Source organism: Podarcis gaigeae, assembly GCF_964106915.1.
Source record: "Podarcis gaigeae genome assembly, chromosome: 7".
In the NCBI taxonomy this organism is placed as follows: domain Eukaryota; kingdom Metazoa; phylum Chordata; class Lepidosauria; order Squamata; family Lacertidae; genus Podarcis; species Podarcis gaigeae.
Genome location: NC_139683.1, coordinates 81,362,907 through 81,379,487, shown reverse-complemented (window position 1 = coordinate 81,379,487; position 16,581 = coordinate 81,362,907).

Here is a 16,581-nt window from a genome sequence, read left to right as displayed (position 1 = left end):
TAGCCCCAAGTAGAGCGCATTGCAGTAGTCCAAGCGGGAGATAACTAGAGCATGCACCACTCTGGCGGGTAGGGTCTTAGCCTGAGTACCAGGTGGAGCTGGTAGACAGCTGCCCTGGACACAGAATTAACCTGCGCCTCCATGGACAGCTGTGAATCCAAAATGACTCCAAGGCTGTGCACCTGGTCCTTCAGGGGCACAGTTACCCCATTCAGGACCAGGGAATCCCCCACACCCGCCCACCCCCTGTCCCCCAAAAACAGTACTTCTGTCTTGTCAGGATTCAACCTCAATCTGTTAGCCGCCATCCATCCATCCATCCATCCATCCTCCATCTCTCTGGCAAAAGAAGCCAGGAGTTGACATTCAGTGGCTTTTGCACGTATCTCCTTTTCTACCATGACATTGTCCCTGAACACAACATTCCTTTAGCCACTGGAGTGAGTGGCAACTATTTATGGAAGAATATAAGGGGCTACTGCATTTAGGGACACCATATAAGGATAGTGGCTAAACATGATCTGCCTCTGGTGTGCTGAACCATTGAGAAGCAAGCATATTCTAGCTGTGTAGAACTCACTTCAGTTCTGTTTCTTGGACTCTACAACTCCCATCATGCCTGACCATTGACCATGCTGGCTGGGGCTAATGGATCTGGAATCCAACAAACCCTCTCCTCCTTACAGAGGGGAGGAGTTGTGAGCAGGAGCCGTTCCAGTGCCCTGCCCAGCTGGCTGCCGCGCCACGTCCCCAGGGAGCCAACCAACCAGGTGGAGGCTTGGGGGCGGGGTTTTGCCACTCAAACGTGGCCGCGGCAGCACTTCCCTTTCATTCTGCTGCTGGTTTTTGTCGGAATTTTTTATCCAACTGGCAAATTGGCACCGGCCACTTGGTTTTTCGCCTACCTCGTCCTTCCAGTGATGACCTAAAAGTCACCTAAAAATCATCACAACTTTTAGGTATTGGAGGTTGCGCACTGGAATATGTTTGTGTATTGGAGGGCAGGGTGTGGCCATCGCCTACCCCTCCACTTTATGGGTATTCCGGTAAAGGAATCCGACGGTCGTGGATCCTGTCTGACGCCCTTGCTAGTGGCTAGGGCCATGGCACAACCCCCGGTGACATCAGGGGGAGCTTTCAGTTGTATTTGCATCAACAGGCTCCTCCCACTGGTGGTTAACCCTTGATAGACTCACCCCTCTCTGAGGGGGTGGAGTCACGCTCTGTTGTTTTATCCAATGCCTAAGCCAATACCTCTCACATGCTGTAATCAATAAAGTTGTGGCCTTTTTTAGCCCGTTAATCTAATATACTGTGTCCATGTGTCTTTCTTATCCCCAAGCTGGTGGCGGGTCCTTGAATCACAACATCTGGACTGGAGGACAATGGGATATTTGGCACTGAGAAAACACAACAAAGCACTTTCTCTACCACTGAATTTTAGTCCCTTATTTCTCACATAGTCTTTGGTATTGCTGGGATGATGCCATTTATCTAGCCGGTCATTTAAATTATAGCAGTTAAGTTCCGAGCATACAAATGTATTACCTTCCCCCAAATTTATGAGTTGAGTGGAAGGTTCCGATTTTGGCACATCTTTAAATAGGAACTCCAGGTTTCAATGCAATAAACTCTCTGCTGAACACAAAGGTTATGACAGTATGTATTAATGGCCATGCTAAATACACTTTCCAAACAAGACGAATTATGCAGCAATATTCAGTATACCTGCAAAGGTCAGCAGAGAACTCATCTGGAAGCAGAACCAATAAATTATTTGTGTGATAAAAGCAATGTGTTGCCTAGAACAAAATGCACTGTTTTTTAACTCTGACAATTTATTTTCCTCATAAATAAAACATTAACTGTGGTAAAACAATGTAATGCGCAGGGTACAGAAATAATCTGAATTTTTATTTATTTTTTTGAATGTACTTCTGTAATGGTTTGTAACAGTGAGGAAGTTTAATCAGTAGATGAAGACTAAGAGGTTGCTCCACAGGTAGCAGGAATAAACTATAGCTGCACATGTTCCCCACAAAACATTTCTAACAATAGGCACCAGGGATAGAATAGCGTACAGAATGTTGAACTCACTGGGGAGAATTGGATTCAATTTCTCACTTTCACAACTCTCACCTGACTGCTGTCTCTCAGCCAAACTTACCTCACAGAACTTGATAAAATGGGATGTGTTTATTGCCCCAAATCCTGTAGGAAGGGTGAAACACAAGCATTAGTAATAAATTATTATTATTATTATTATTATTATTATTATTATTATTATTGCTGTAATAATAAATGAGCTTTATTTTTTCCTTTGGTTTTAAACTTTATTATGTTGCTTATTTTGCTCAGCTCTCTCTCTCTCTCTCTCTGCCCATCAGTGTTGACCATGTGTGCGTGTGTGTGTGTGTGTGTGTGTGTCTAAGGTGAAAGGTTGTAGCTTTGCATACAATATATCCCAGGTGTGCCCAGGGAGGGATAGAAAATATGCTTCCTTGAAACCACTGCCCATCAGTGTTGACCATACCAAGCTAATAGATGAATGGCCAAAAAGGCAGCTTTCTAACTTCCTGCATGATTTTCTTACGTTTTATGCGCAAGAGAATAAATATTGTATAAGCATTTGAACACAAAACCCTCGTTATCGTTGGGATGAAAGTTCACTAAAAGTGGAAATGGCTGAGAAACATTCCAATTATTATTATTATTATTATTATTATTATTATTATTATTATTATTATTACCCCACCCATCTGGCTGGGTTTCCCCAGCCACTCTGGGTGGCTTCCAACAGAATATTAAAATATAATAGTCTATGAAACATTAAAAGCTTCCCTTTTAATTTTAATTATTATTAAAATTAGCATTATTAGCACTGGCATACCTTTCAGACCTTCCAGTGAAAATGTAGAAGCCTTGAGGCAGAGCAAGAAGGCACTGTCCTTCTCTCCGCACCATCCATTTATCATACGAATGGAGGAAACAACTGGATGGGTCTATATTCATCAGTGGGTATGGCGGCTGGGTTCTTGGAGACCTAACTGCTAGCTGTTATGCAAATACAGTGGTGCCTCGCTAGACGAAAAGAATCCGTTCCGCGATTCTCTTCGTCTAGCGGTTTTGACAGCTTAGCGGATTAGCGCTACAGCTGTCAAGCGGCTTCTAGCGATCAGCTGTTTTTTTTAAAAATATTTTTATTGATTTTACAGAATACAGAATTATAGAAGAAAAACAGATAGAAGAAAAAAGAATATAAAGGTTTCAAATTTCCATAGACCTTTTGTCAAAACTACTGGACTTCTTAAAAAATTCCGATTTTCCATCGTTTGGTGCGTAGATTCCTAATATCAAAAATTTTTCTCCTTGTGTTTGAATTTCAATCGCCAGAATTCTGCCTTGTTCATCTTTAAATAAAAATTTTGGTGACAGGCTCTCCTTTGCATATATCACCACTCCTCTTTTCTTAACTTTATCCGAGGAAATAAATTCCTGGCCTAACCTTTTATTAATTAACACTTTCCTATGGAGCCTTGTCACATGGGTTTCTTGCAGGCAAATAATGTCCAATTGTTCTTTTTTCAAAATATGAAACACTTTTCTTCTTTTTTCCAGAGAGTTTCCGCCATTTATATTCCAACTAAGTAGTTGCAGAGACATCCTGGATCAATTCGTAAGTCTTACAATGGGGTATCTTGATTTTCCTCCGATCCCGGTGGTGGTAGTACTGGTCCGGCTCCAGGTGTAGGTTCCGGTGGGGGCGGTGGCCAAGAAGCTGCTGCTCCTTTTTGGAGGTCTTCCCCGTGGTCGTGTAGGAACTTCTGCTGATCCTCTGATGTTTTGATTCTTACTTTCCTTCCTTTGTATGTAAATGATAATCCTTGTGGAAACTCCCACCTGTAAGGGATTGCGTTGTATCTCAACAATTTTGTCAGTTCTAAATATGAGGCTCTAAGATCCAAAAGCGGTTTGGGTATATCTCTGTAAATTTCAGCCTTTTTACCTTGTATCTCCAAAGATTTTTTAAAATGTAAGCCTAGTATCTTGTCTCTTTCTTCCTTTGATCTCAAAATAACCAAACAGTCTGTGGCCTTGTCTTTCTTTACCGATCTACCCAGTCTGAAAGCCGTCACGATTTTAAAGTCTTTGTCTTCTTCTATTCCCCAGAATTTGGAAAATAAAAGTGTCAAAAATCCCTCCAAATTACCTTCCTCCAATTCTGGGATGGCCCTCAGCCTGAGGTTATTTTCCTTACTTTTCAGTTCCACCATTGACAGGTAGGCTTGCTGTTCCCCTACCCGTCTTTGCAGAGGCCTAACTTCTCCCTTAATCTCATCAACCTTTTTGTACGCTTGCTCTGCTTTTTGATAGGCTTCCTCAGCTAGTTTATGATTTTCAGCTGTTGCTCCTTGCAAATTCTCAATTGCTTGAGTATGCTGAGAAACCTTTTCAGTCAATTTACTAATAGAGGATGTTGCTTGGTCAATTTTTGTTGATTGATTGTCTACTTTTTGGTTCAAAATTGCTAATTGCTCCAAAATTTGTTTCAAAGCTGCTTCAGACCCTCCTGCTGCCATATCTTCTGCAGCAGGCTGTTCGACTTCCACCTCCTGTGCTGTCAGCACAGTTGGAACAGATGATCTACATTGATGGGTTAAGGTTGTTTGAGTTAGTTGGGCAGATTTCTTTTCTTTTTCTTTAGCTTTAGCTGCTCTTGTTTTCCCTGTGCCGCTCATTCCCCAGCAGCCTCTGTTCAAGGTCAAATTGTCTTTTATTCCATGAGAAAGACAAATCCAGAGTGTAAACAATTAACCTCAGAAAGTCCAAACAAAATGTAGTTCCCAGGCCTCTATGTCTCCACAATCCACTGGGGGGGTGACTCACAGTTTCAAGGAAGGGAAGAGTTTTTCCGCCATTAAAGTTCCTATATTCCTTGTGTTGAATCCTTATAGTTCCGAGACAAAAGGGAAGTTCCCAAAGCTTTCTATTTCTTAAAGAAAAGCCACAAGGTAGCAAGGAAGGTGGCAGCAACAATGTTTAAGTGTTGAGACCTCAATACATGTAACAGTTTAAACTCTTGCAACAGTAATCCGCAGTTTGACAGCTCTCTTAAGCACTGGCAGCCCGACGGCTTGGTTGTCCCTTTTAAATCCAAAAACAAAAGTAAAGCAAGAAGAAAGTTCCAAGAACAAATCCCACAGTTTTGAAAGTAGCTTCTCCTTTATCCTTTAAATAAGTCTATAAATGCACAATAGTTCCACTTTTACGATCCCCCTTAATCTCCTCCGCATTCCTCAGAGTCTTTGCTTTGATCTGTTTAGCAAGATTGGGAGGCGGACTTCCTGTTACTCGCCTCCCGTTTTCGGCCAAATTTCCAATTTTTAAATTTTAGATTCAGATTTTGGTACCCCTTACTCACGGGTATGTTACTGCCAATCCGATGTTTTCAAGAAGAAAGGTCGGCGCTCATCGGCAGCTGCGCAGCTTTGCATCCACGGAAAGAGCGATGAACTCACAGTGCCGCTCCCCCTTTCACATTCCGGAGCCCCTTACGTGGTCCCTTCTGCGCTTCTGGGGGGGCTTTGGGCACCCGCCGAGTCCCACGGCCACAGGCTCGCTCTGCCTGCGGTTTTTCTTGATGGGTCTCCGCTTTGCCGCAGCGGACGACCCTTTTCCGCGGAGCCCCTCTTCACAGCGCGAAGAGGACCGCCATTGCCGTTTCGCGTCGCCTCCGGAAGTCCTAGCGATCAGCTGTTAAGCGGCTTAGCGGCTTAAGAAAAGGGCGAAAAAAGCGAAAAAAAACCCACGGGGGGATGCAAGATTTTTTCGTCTTGCGAAGCGACCCCATAGGGGAATTCGTTTTGCGAAGCGCCTCCAAAACGGAAAACTCTTTTGTCTAGCGGGTTTTTTGTCTTGCGAGGCGTTCGTCTTGCGGGGCACCACTGTACCAATCTACAGCGCCGCTTCTGGTGGTGGCATCGTAAGAGCAGCAGGATGTGTTGTGGTCCACAAGTACATTCCCATGCAAAAGAGTCACCCACAGACCAAGAGGCAACTCACAAACCACAAGTGCAACATGAAGGCACACAATGCAGTCACCATCATTATGTACCACATGGACCTCACAACCATGCACAATTTTATTATACCTTATATACCCATTAGGTTAGGCAGGGGAGTTTTACTGAGTCCCTAAAATATTTGAAGTATGCTGTGCAGTAACTTGAAACAGGGCTTTCCATGAGGCTTATCTTTTGGTGCTGACCTTTAAAGCCCTAAACGGCCTCAGTCCAGTATACCTGAAGGAGCGGCTCCACCCCCATCGTTCTGCCCAGACACTGAGGTCCAGTTTTGAGGGCCTTCTGGCGGTTCCCTCGCTGCGAGAAGCCAAGTTACAGGGAACCAGGCAGAGGGCACCAGCCCTGTGGAACGCTATCCCACCAGATGTCAAAGCGAAAAACAACTAGCAGACTTTTAGAAGACATCTGAAGGCAGCCCTGTTTAGGGAAGCTTTTAATGTTTAATAGGTTATTGTATTTTAATATTCTGTTGGAAGCCGCCCAGAGTGGCGAAGCCCAGCCAGATGGATGGGGTATAAATATTATTATTATTATTAAACAGCATCCCTATTCAGGTATGACCAGGGTCTTCTTAATCATATCCGGCGCCTTGGTGCAAAGATCCCTCCAGCGCCCCCCGCTTTCCCAGAGTTGTCGACCCCTTTTTTAGGGCTGGAGGTTTATTGGTTTTTACACATATCTTCCAAACATAACATCCCATCTTATACAGAATAATAATGTATAGTCCTTTGGCTATCACAGCCTAGGACTTCCATCAACCTCGACTAATGGTTTTCTAACTTTCTTTCTGATTTTGCATTTTATTTTGACAGTAATTGCTATAAAATCCAAATCCTAAATAAACTCCTTCTTAGTCGTTTTCGCAATAATTCATATAGTTCTTACAAAACTTCTTGCAACCCTACAAGCGATGTCAATTGATTACAATTGTCTTTCAAATATATCACAAATTTCTTCCAATCTTTCAAGAACGTCTGGTCTTGCTGGTTCCGAATTTTCCCAGTTAATTTCGCCAACTTGGCATGGTCCATCAATTTCATCTGCCACTCTTCTTTTGTTGGTAGTTCTTCTTGCTTCCATTGCTGGGCTAATAGTATTCTTGCTGCAGTTGTCACATACAAAAACATTTTTTTTATCATGCTTGTATATCTCTGTACCTTCTATACCAAGTAAAAGGGCTTCTGGATTTTTTTTGCAAATGTATATTTCAACATTTTTAAAATCTCATTATAAATCATTTCCCATAAGTCCTTTACTTTCTTACATTCCCTCCACATGTGGTAAAAAGTACCTTCTTTTTCCTTACATTTCCAGGATTTGTTATTTGTTTTGTACATTTTTGGTGATTTCACTGGTGTTATACACCATCTGTACATCATTTTCATTATATTTCCTTTAAAGCACTGCAGGCAGTGAAATTTATTTCCTCTTTCCATAATTTCCCCCAATCTTCTAATTGTATATTATGACCAATATCTTAAGCCCAGTATATCAAAACTGATTTAACTCCTTTGTCTTTCAAATGCCATTCCAGAAGAAGAAGAAGAAGAAGAAGAAGAAGAAGAAGAGGAGGAGGAGGAGGAGTTTGGATTTGATATCCCACCTTTCACTCCCCTTCAGGAGTCTCAAAGTGGCTAACATTCTCCTTTCCCTTCTTCCCCCACAACAAACACTCTGTGAGGTGAGTGGGGCTGAGAGACTTCAGAGAAGTGTGACCAGCCCAAGGTCACCCAGCAGCTGCATGTGGAGGAGCGGAGACGCAAACCCGGTTCACCAGATTACGAGTCTACCGCTCTTAACCACTACACCACACTGGCTCTATGTATTACAAAATGTAATAATTTATACATTTTGAATAATATTTTCACTCACACCTCACCCTTTCCTGTATGGATGGAGCATACTGTATGGTGAAGAGGCAGGGAGAACTTCTGTGGAGGAAACAAGTGTTCCAGTGGCCACAAGTTCACTGTCTGGAAGGTCAGTGTGCTGTGAAATTATTTTTCCTCATTATTCCTTAGGGAATACTTTGCAAAAATGAGACCTACATTTATACTGACCAATTACGAGAAGTGGACAGGAGCAGACTGAGGCCATCGGAGGCTGTACCCAAATCAAACCTGGAGGGTGTGTTCTCCAGTCTGGAGGCTGTTGACCAGACCCAACCAGAAGGCCCTATTTCGAGCATTTATACCAGGACAATCAAACCTTGAATCTTCATGTTGTTGTTGTTGTTTAGTCGTGTCCGACTCTTCATGACCCCATGGACCAGAGCACGCCAGGCACTTCTGTCTTCCACTGCCTCCCGCAGTTTGCTCAAACTCATGCTGGTAGCTTCGAGAACGCTGTCCAACCATCTTGTCCTCTGTCGTCCCCTTCTTGTGCCCTCCATCTTTCCCAACATCAGGGTCTTGAATCTTCATACTACTTGCCAATTTGATGGGGTAATGCTGCATATGACTAAGAGGCCTTTAAGGGTTTAGCACACAGAGCCTTACTAAGCCACATCTCAGACTCTGATATTCCTGGCTCAGGCCTTGAAGTCCCTGACGGAGGGCAAACAGATGTGTATCCTGGTATTTTTGCGTCTTTCCAGGAATAAGTGGCTAGGAGTTAACTTCTTTTCTCCGAAAACTACTTGTCGTTTGAAACAAAGATTTCAGTGCATTCACTGACAGTGACATCTTACCCTAAACCAAATGTTTTGATGGAAATGTATTTACTTTAAGAAGTGCAAAGTGAGACAGACTTCAGGAGCCCTCTGTAGGTGGAGTCTGGAAATTTGTTCTTTCACATCTCAGTAGGATCTGAAACAGGGGCGACTGCAATCCAAATAACAGCAGCATCTGCCTTATATTAGTACAAATTTGTTAATAAGCTAGAAATCTGACATGCTTTTTCTAAACTGTTGCAGAGTAGAATATGTGCATCGCCAGGGCCCATACAGTATGTTTCTCCATACAATTCTGTCACTCTCTTTAAAATTAATAGCCCAATCTGCAACCCAGATAATATTTGAAGCCTGGGAATTTTAACTAACTGGGTCCTGGTACACCAGTACTGAACATATTTAGTTGTTATCAGGGATGTCAAGGTGATGTTCAGTCCTGAAATGCACAACTACGGGTGAATAACAGCTTTCAAGCTGATATGTCAGTCTTTGAGGGAGGTATCATATTGCAACATATTTTGTATATTTCCTCCCCACCTTGGAAACTGACCCAGTGGTCAAGCTACTGCTTGAACATTAAATGAAGAATGAATATGCAGACCAATATTCAATGTGGTATCTGCATTGCAGTGTTTTTTTTAACAAAATTTCTAGGCCCCTTGTAAGAAGGCGAGTAGGCCAGGATCTTGTCTGGACACGAAATGGAGAATTGTACCTGAGCATGTGCATTCAAATATTTCAACAATCCATTGAGATATCAAATTAAATAAACCTACAGTTGAACAGAATGCCAAAGAGGGGAGTTAAGCCAAAGGCCTTGCTGTGTTCAGCCAATTATTATTTATGATTGACAGATTTAATCTAATTGATTAATTGTCTAATCAGTTAATCAGCTTCAACCTATTCTGGATGAAGTTGCACCATCCCAAAGGAATAGGTTTGGGCTGCGGTCCTAAATCTAACTCTGTCACTGGAAAGGCAGATGATCTTCATGGCAAAGGGTACGTTTCGCCAGCTCCAGTTTTTGTGCCTTCCTAGACCTCAGTTATCCATGCCCTGGTAATTTGCAGCTTGGGCAGCTGTCAGGGCTAATCCAAGACATTTTGGCACCCGAGGCAGATCTACAATTGGGTCCTGCTTCCGTGCCAGGGAAGAAGAGGTCAGGGAATATCTACATCAGGAACGAGGAAGAAGGAAAGATTGACAGCAGGTACTGCTGCTCAGATAGACTCTGTTGCCTGTAGTGGTTACCTCACCTTGCCTCATGGGTGGACCAGCCTTGAATAAAGATCTACATCTAGATCTGCTGCCCTGGTGGATCCTGCCACCTAGGTAGACTGGCTCTGGCTGACTTTGAAGAGAGCTCAAAAACTTCAGTTAGTGCAAAATACAGCTGTGAAACTGCTGCCTGGGACTCTATGTTGTGAAGACCTCTTACCAATGCTGCAAATTGTACACTGGCTCTCAGATTGTTTCAAGACTCAATCTGAAGTGCTAGAACTTCAGTCTAGGGTGCCTGATGGACCACCTATCTCCATAAGGAAGCTACTCACAGTCATGTTCAGGTTCCCCCAGTATTATTGATTCAGTGAGTTCTGCAACTGGGGAGATGGTTTTTATCAGTGGTGGTGCCCTGATTATGGAATATTCTCCCAAGAGATGCCCACCTGGTTCTTTCCTTGATGTTATTTAGATTACAAAAAAGGGCCTTATTTGCCCAGGCATTTTCAGCTATGAGTGTTTGGATTTTATGTTTCTCTTTTATCTGTTTAAGATGTTATTGGTGTTGTTTTATTGCATTCAAATAAGCTTCTTTCTTTCTATTTTCCCTGTGTTGTTGTATTTTTATATTATTACTCTTGGAATGATTTGGGGAAAAAACGTAAAATCAGTTAATTATTTAAAAAAAAATATATTTGAGTAAAAAAAAAGTGGCCTGAGTTAATCAGGCAGCAGAATGTTAGAAGTGACAATTATTATAACACAAAAGCTGAAGATAGCAAGCACAGTCTTAGAAGAGTCATTCTGCCCTTATCATACAAGTCATAATGCTTTTTTGTAATACCATCTCCTATAGCTACATATGCAATATACCTTTAAAACACATTCTTTCCCTCAATGAATTCTGGACACTGGAGTTTACCCTTCACAAGAATTTTAATTCTCATTAAGCCTCAACAAACTACAGTGCCCAGAATTCTTTGAGTGGGGAGTATGTGTATTGAATGTCATTTATAAGTAGGAAATTCCCGGGGGGGGGGGGAGGCGGAGTTCTTTCATATAGATTTGGTTTTTACTCTTGTGCAAACATATGCAGATTTACTGAATTAATTTAATCTAATAAATACTGCTATGATTAATCAATTAACAGCAAAATCCATTATGTTTCTACTCAGAAGTAAGTCTCACTGAGCTCAGTGAGGTTTACTACCAGATAAGCAGGTATAGGATTGCAGCTTAAGATATCTTTAATCGGGTAAAAGCCATTTTTCCTGCAACTGCGGAATACACTGGAAATGGGAGGTGTAGTATTTGTGAAGCCATGAATGCCTATAGAGAAAGGGGGGTAGGAAATAATATTTACTACTTCATTCAGAGAGAAGTATTTTCAGATGCTTTGAATGCTGCTGTGTTTTCAGCTGTATAAACCAAATTTTGTCAGGAGAGATTAGCCCGAGAAGGCTCCAGAAACGTTACCTTCCAAATATAAATCTAGGGCCTTAAAACTTTTTCTACCTCACATTTTACTCTAAATCTGACTAAAGAACCTATCAAGAGACTTAGCAAATCATCATGTCTTACTGTAAAGTAATTTACGGCTGCATTCGCAGGCAGGCAACAGCAGGCTCAAAACCCATTACAGCCAAAGATAACAACATTAAGTTAATCCTGACAGGCAAAATACTCCAGTCAATACACTCGCAGGTATGGTATGCTGGAATAGCCAACTACAAACAAGTCTGTGGAAGGTCAGTGCCAAAGATTTTTCTGTTTTAAATAAGAAAACGGTTTCAGGCAGGGGGCTGGCTCCCCCGGTGCTAAACCTATTTACTCAAAAGCAAGCCCTATTGATTTTGAAGGAACTGGGCCCAATTTCAGTGTGATACTGGGTTACATAGTGTTGCATGCACCCAGAATCTCAGGCTCTACAAGAACGATGCTGGTACATCAACTAGGTCAGGAGTTGGCAAACTACGTCCCGGGGGCCAGATGTGGCTCACAAGGCTCGTAAATCCCACCCACGGATCCTGCTGCCCGCTCAGTAAGTCCCCATGCTGAGCTAAACCTGCGTTGCGTGGCGTTTCATTGAAAAGAAGCCGCAGACGCCTCGCCGCGCAAGAACTGACTTCCTCAACGCAGGCAAAGCTCCTGCAGCCAATCCGAAGCTGCGGATGCCTCTGGGTGGGCGACGATGCTGGTGCTGCTTTGGATTGGCTGCAGGAACTTCCTGCAGCCAATCTGAAGTCTTGCCACCCACACGATGAGGTAAACCCGGCACAGCCATGGGCGGAGAGGCTGGGGGGCAGGCAGCTAGTCTGGGCTGCGCCATGGGCATTGTGATGCACTGAGATGTGCTCCTGAGCACATGCAGAGTGCATTCCTCCTCCAGGTCTGGAGGCAGCTGCGGGACCAGCTTGCAGGGTATTTATGTTTTTCAAAATATAGTCCGGCCCCCCACAAGGTCTGAGGGACAGCGGACCAGCCCCCTGATGATTGGTTTCAACTAAGGCCAGGGTCTTTTCAGCACTGGCCCCGACGTGGTGGAACGCTCTGTCACAAGAGTCTAGGGCCCTGCGGGACTTGACATCTTTCTGCAGGGCCTGCAGGACAGAGCTTTTCTGCCTGGCCTTTGGCTTGGACGCGGTCTGACCCTTATGTTTCCCTCCCCTTATGGTCTTGATTTATCAGCTACTTTGAGGCTACATTTTAAATTGCATTTTAACCTGTATTTTAAATTGGGGTGTTTTTTTCCCCTTCTCTTTTTCCCCTATTATGTTTTTACTGTGATTTTATTGGTGTTAGCCGCCCTGAGCCCGGCTTTGGCTGGGGAGGGTGGGATATGAATAAAATTTATTATTATTATTATTATTATTATTATTATTATTATTAAGCAGTTTGCTGACCCCTGAACTAAGTGTTCACTCAGAATGAGCATCCCTAATCTGGCTCTAACAGGGACATACCTCAATGGATGCAGAATCTCCTGTTGTTGCTCTACTGCAAATCCCATTTTCCCTTGCCACTAACCATGCTAAGAACTGGAGTACAATACCATATGGTGAGCACCACATTCACTAACCCTAGTGTAGATAAAACTGAGTTGTTAGACAGACCAATCGTCTGACTTAGTATAAGTCAGTTTCCTTTATGATGCTCAAAGGAACAAGAATGCAAATTAACTAGGATGCTAGACCCATGAAATGATTCAGTGTTAGCTTATTTGTTTGCCTTCATTTCTGAGGAAGGATGAGGTAAAAATCCGACTCTGTTTGCATTTGTAGCCAAATCTATCACATCCATGCTTTCCAAAGCAATATGAGAGCTGAAACAATAGCCATCCTTCAAAATTTGCACAACCGAACTTTGCAATGTATTTTCCCAATCAACCAACAAAAACATATACTTTAGGGTAATGTGTGCATGAAACCGAGTAAACTAGTGAGCTAACATATCGAAATGCATTATATTGGGAGAAACTATTTGCAAAAATGTGTACAATACCGGTCAAAACAGCATACAATAATGTGTTTAATAGGAGAAAATAACAGTGAAATGCTATTTTGAGGATCTTTAAAAAAAGAATTCACTAATTGCTGCAGAAGTGCAGAGGACTAAATTTAAGACAGGAAAAATAAGAAACTGAGGGAACTCACAACATGAAGAGATCATGCCATACCTATTTCCAAATACAATGTTTCAAGGTTGCCATTTGGCAGCCCAGTACTACAGATGCACTTTAACTGCTATAGCACAGAATCTCTCCCCCTGTACCTGATAAACAGGGCAGATATGTCTACAACTCGTTGCAAAGCAGCTGAAGATCACCACAAGCATACACAATATGTGATTCCCCCAGTCTTACTTCTAGCCTGCTCACTTTGGCAGATGCCCGCAATTGCCAAGGAAGCTATGGATTTAAAAGTGTGGTGTTTTATCTTATAACTGTGTATCTTAATGGCCTCGGGCTGAACTCCTTACCTTCTCCAGTGCAGGCCTTATAGGGGGAAAACATCCTGGGTAGTGACTCTTGGTGGGTTAATTCAGGTTCCTTACCACCAAAGTCTGTGCTGGTAATCATGGAAGATAGTCTGTTATCTGGATCTCCTCAGGGAGATTTGTTTAGGGTTCCCTGTTAGACTGTATAGTTGGATCCAAACAAACTAAGAATTGTTCCTACATCTTACTCAGAGTACAGTGGTATACCTTGGGTTAAGAATTTACAGTGGTGCCTCGCAAGACGAAAAGAATCCGTTCTGCGAGTCTCTTCGTCTAGCGGTTTTTTCATCTTGCGAAGCAAGCCCATTGACGGATTAGCGGATTAGCGCTATTAGCGGCTTTTAGTGGCTTTTAGCGGCTTATCGGCTTAGCGGATAAGCGGATAAGCGGCTTAGTGGCTTAGAAAAAGGGGGGAGGGGAAAAAACCCGCAGGAACTCGCAAGACATTTTCGTCTTGCGAAGCAAGCCCATAGGAAATTTGTTTTGCGAAGCACCTCCAAAACGGAAAACTCTTTCGTCTAGCAAGTTTTCCGTCTTGCGAGGCATTCGTCTTGTGGGGCACCACTGTAATTCGTTCTGGAGGTCCGTTCTTAACCTAAAATTGTTCTTAACCTGAGGTACCACTTTAGCTCCCACTGCCGCCGCCACGCCACCACCACACAATTTCTGTTCTCATCCTGAAGCAAAGTTCTTAACCCGAGGTACTATTTCTGGGTTAGCGGAGTCTGTAACCAGAAGCGTCTGTAACCTGAAGTGTCTGTAACCCAAGGTACCACTGTACACCCATTTGACTCAGTCAGATACAACCCTGCGTTAGTTGTGCTTAGTTCCTGGTGAAATCAATGGGACTTCAGAAAAATCAAGACAAATCTTTGCATTGATTTCAATGAGATCTAAGTGCAATTTGCTTTGGATCCGACCCCATGTCAAGGTCTGCATGACTCCTTGGGCAGATAATATGAAGGTGACTTTTACTAAATTGGACCATCAATCCCAGTACTGCCTATTTCACAAGAGTCATTTCCCCAAGGTCTCAGGCACAGGTCTTTACCCGAGAACCTTTTTGGTGGAGATTAGCCTGGGACATTCTGCATGCAAAGCAAGTGTCCTCTCATAGAGCCATCCTGGTTCAAGGTCACAGAGGTTACTGTTAAAAGAAGCTCTGACGAGAGAGAGAGGGGGGGAGAGAGAGAGAGAGAGAGAGAGAGAGAGAGAGAGAGAGAGAGAACTCATCTGGTTTGTTCCTTCACCTGAACTATTGAGAATTCAACCCAGTATCGCAGGGATACATATTAAACCAGCAGCTATAAACGCTGCTACATTTAAGAGAGCGTGGTTTCATTTCTGGAACTTTAGTATTGTAATTACACAGATGACTGAGGCTTTGTGATTTTGTTCAGCAGTAGCAAGACGAGGCTTAGTAATGTAGGTACCTTATTTACAGCAAGTGAGAAGTATCAAACTGTGCCTACGATAGAGTGGAGAATTATGACTACAATAATAATTAACATGTTGCTCTGACATGACTCAATTTCTAGGAGAAAGCGGATTCTCCTCAGGGAAGTACAGTCTAGAAGGTTAAGTCAACCATGCGTCATTAAACAAATGCAAGGCACTCGATCAACTGCCAATAATGATACAACTGATGTACAGCCAGAGACAGGACTAAGCTAAGATGTTTCTTTCCCTTCTCGCTACCCCCACTTTTCTTCTATATAGCTTGTGTGGGACCAGAAAAGGAAGGAAGGAAGGAAGGAAGGAAGGAAGGAAGGAAGGGGCACATGGAGATAGAGGGGAAAGATACTGATATAATTATTCAAAGGAAGAGGACTATTAGAATGCAGACTTTCTGAATTGTGGATAGGGAGGTTCTGTGTAAGTGAAAATAAAACCAGTAAAATAGGTAGCCCAGTGGAGAAGGTGTTGGATGGAGACATGGGAGAGACCTGTGATTTTTCTTAACCCCCTTCAGCTATTAATTTACAAGGAGGTGGACTTTTACAGGAATATATAGTCTGAGGGAACTGAGGCAAATAGTAGTGACAAGAGACAACCTAATAATCAAAACAGAAGCTTACAAATTCAGCAGGTCCAGAAGACTTCCACTTGGGAGTTCTCAAACAAATCAAATGCGAAATTGCTGATCTTCGAATAGAAATATATAACTTGTCCCTAAGATCAGCCCTCCTGAGGACTGAAAAGTGGTCAATGTAATACTAATTTTCCAGAGGGAGGGGCAGATCCTGGAAATCACAGGCTGGTTAGCTTAACATATGTCGGGAGGAAACTCATGGAAAGTATTGTTAAAGATAAAATAAGCAAGCATACAGAGGAACAAGCCTTGCTGAAGCAGAACCAGCATGGCTTCTGCAAGGATGAGTCCTGTTTCACTAACCAATTAAAGGTTTTTGAGAATGTCAACAAGCATATAGATGGATATTCCAGTTGACATAGTGTATTTGGGATTTCCAAAAGCTGCCCATAATGTATCCCACTAAAAACTCCCAAGTAAGCTTAGCAGTCATGGAATAAGAACAGAAGTTGCCTTGTGGATAAGGGATTGGTTGTGTAACAGGAAACAGAGACTAATAATAAATGGACAGTTGATGT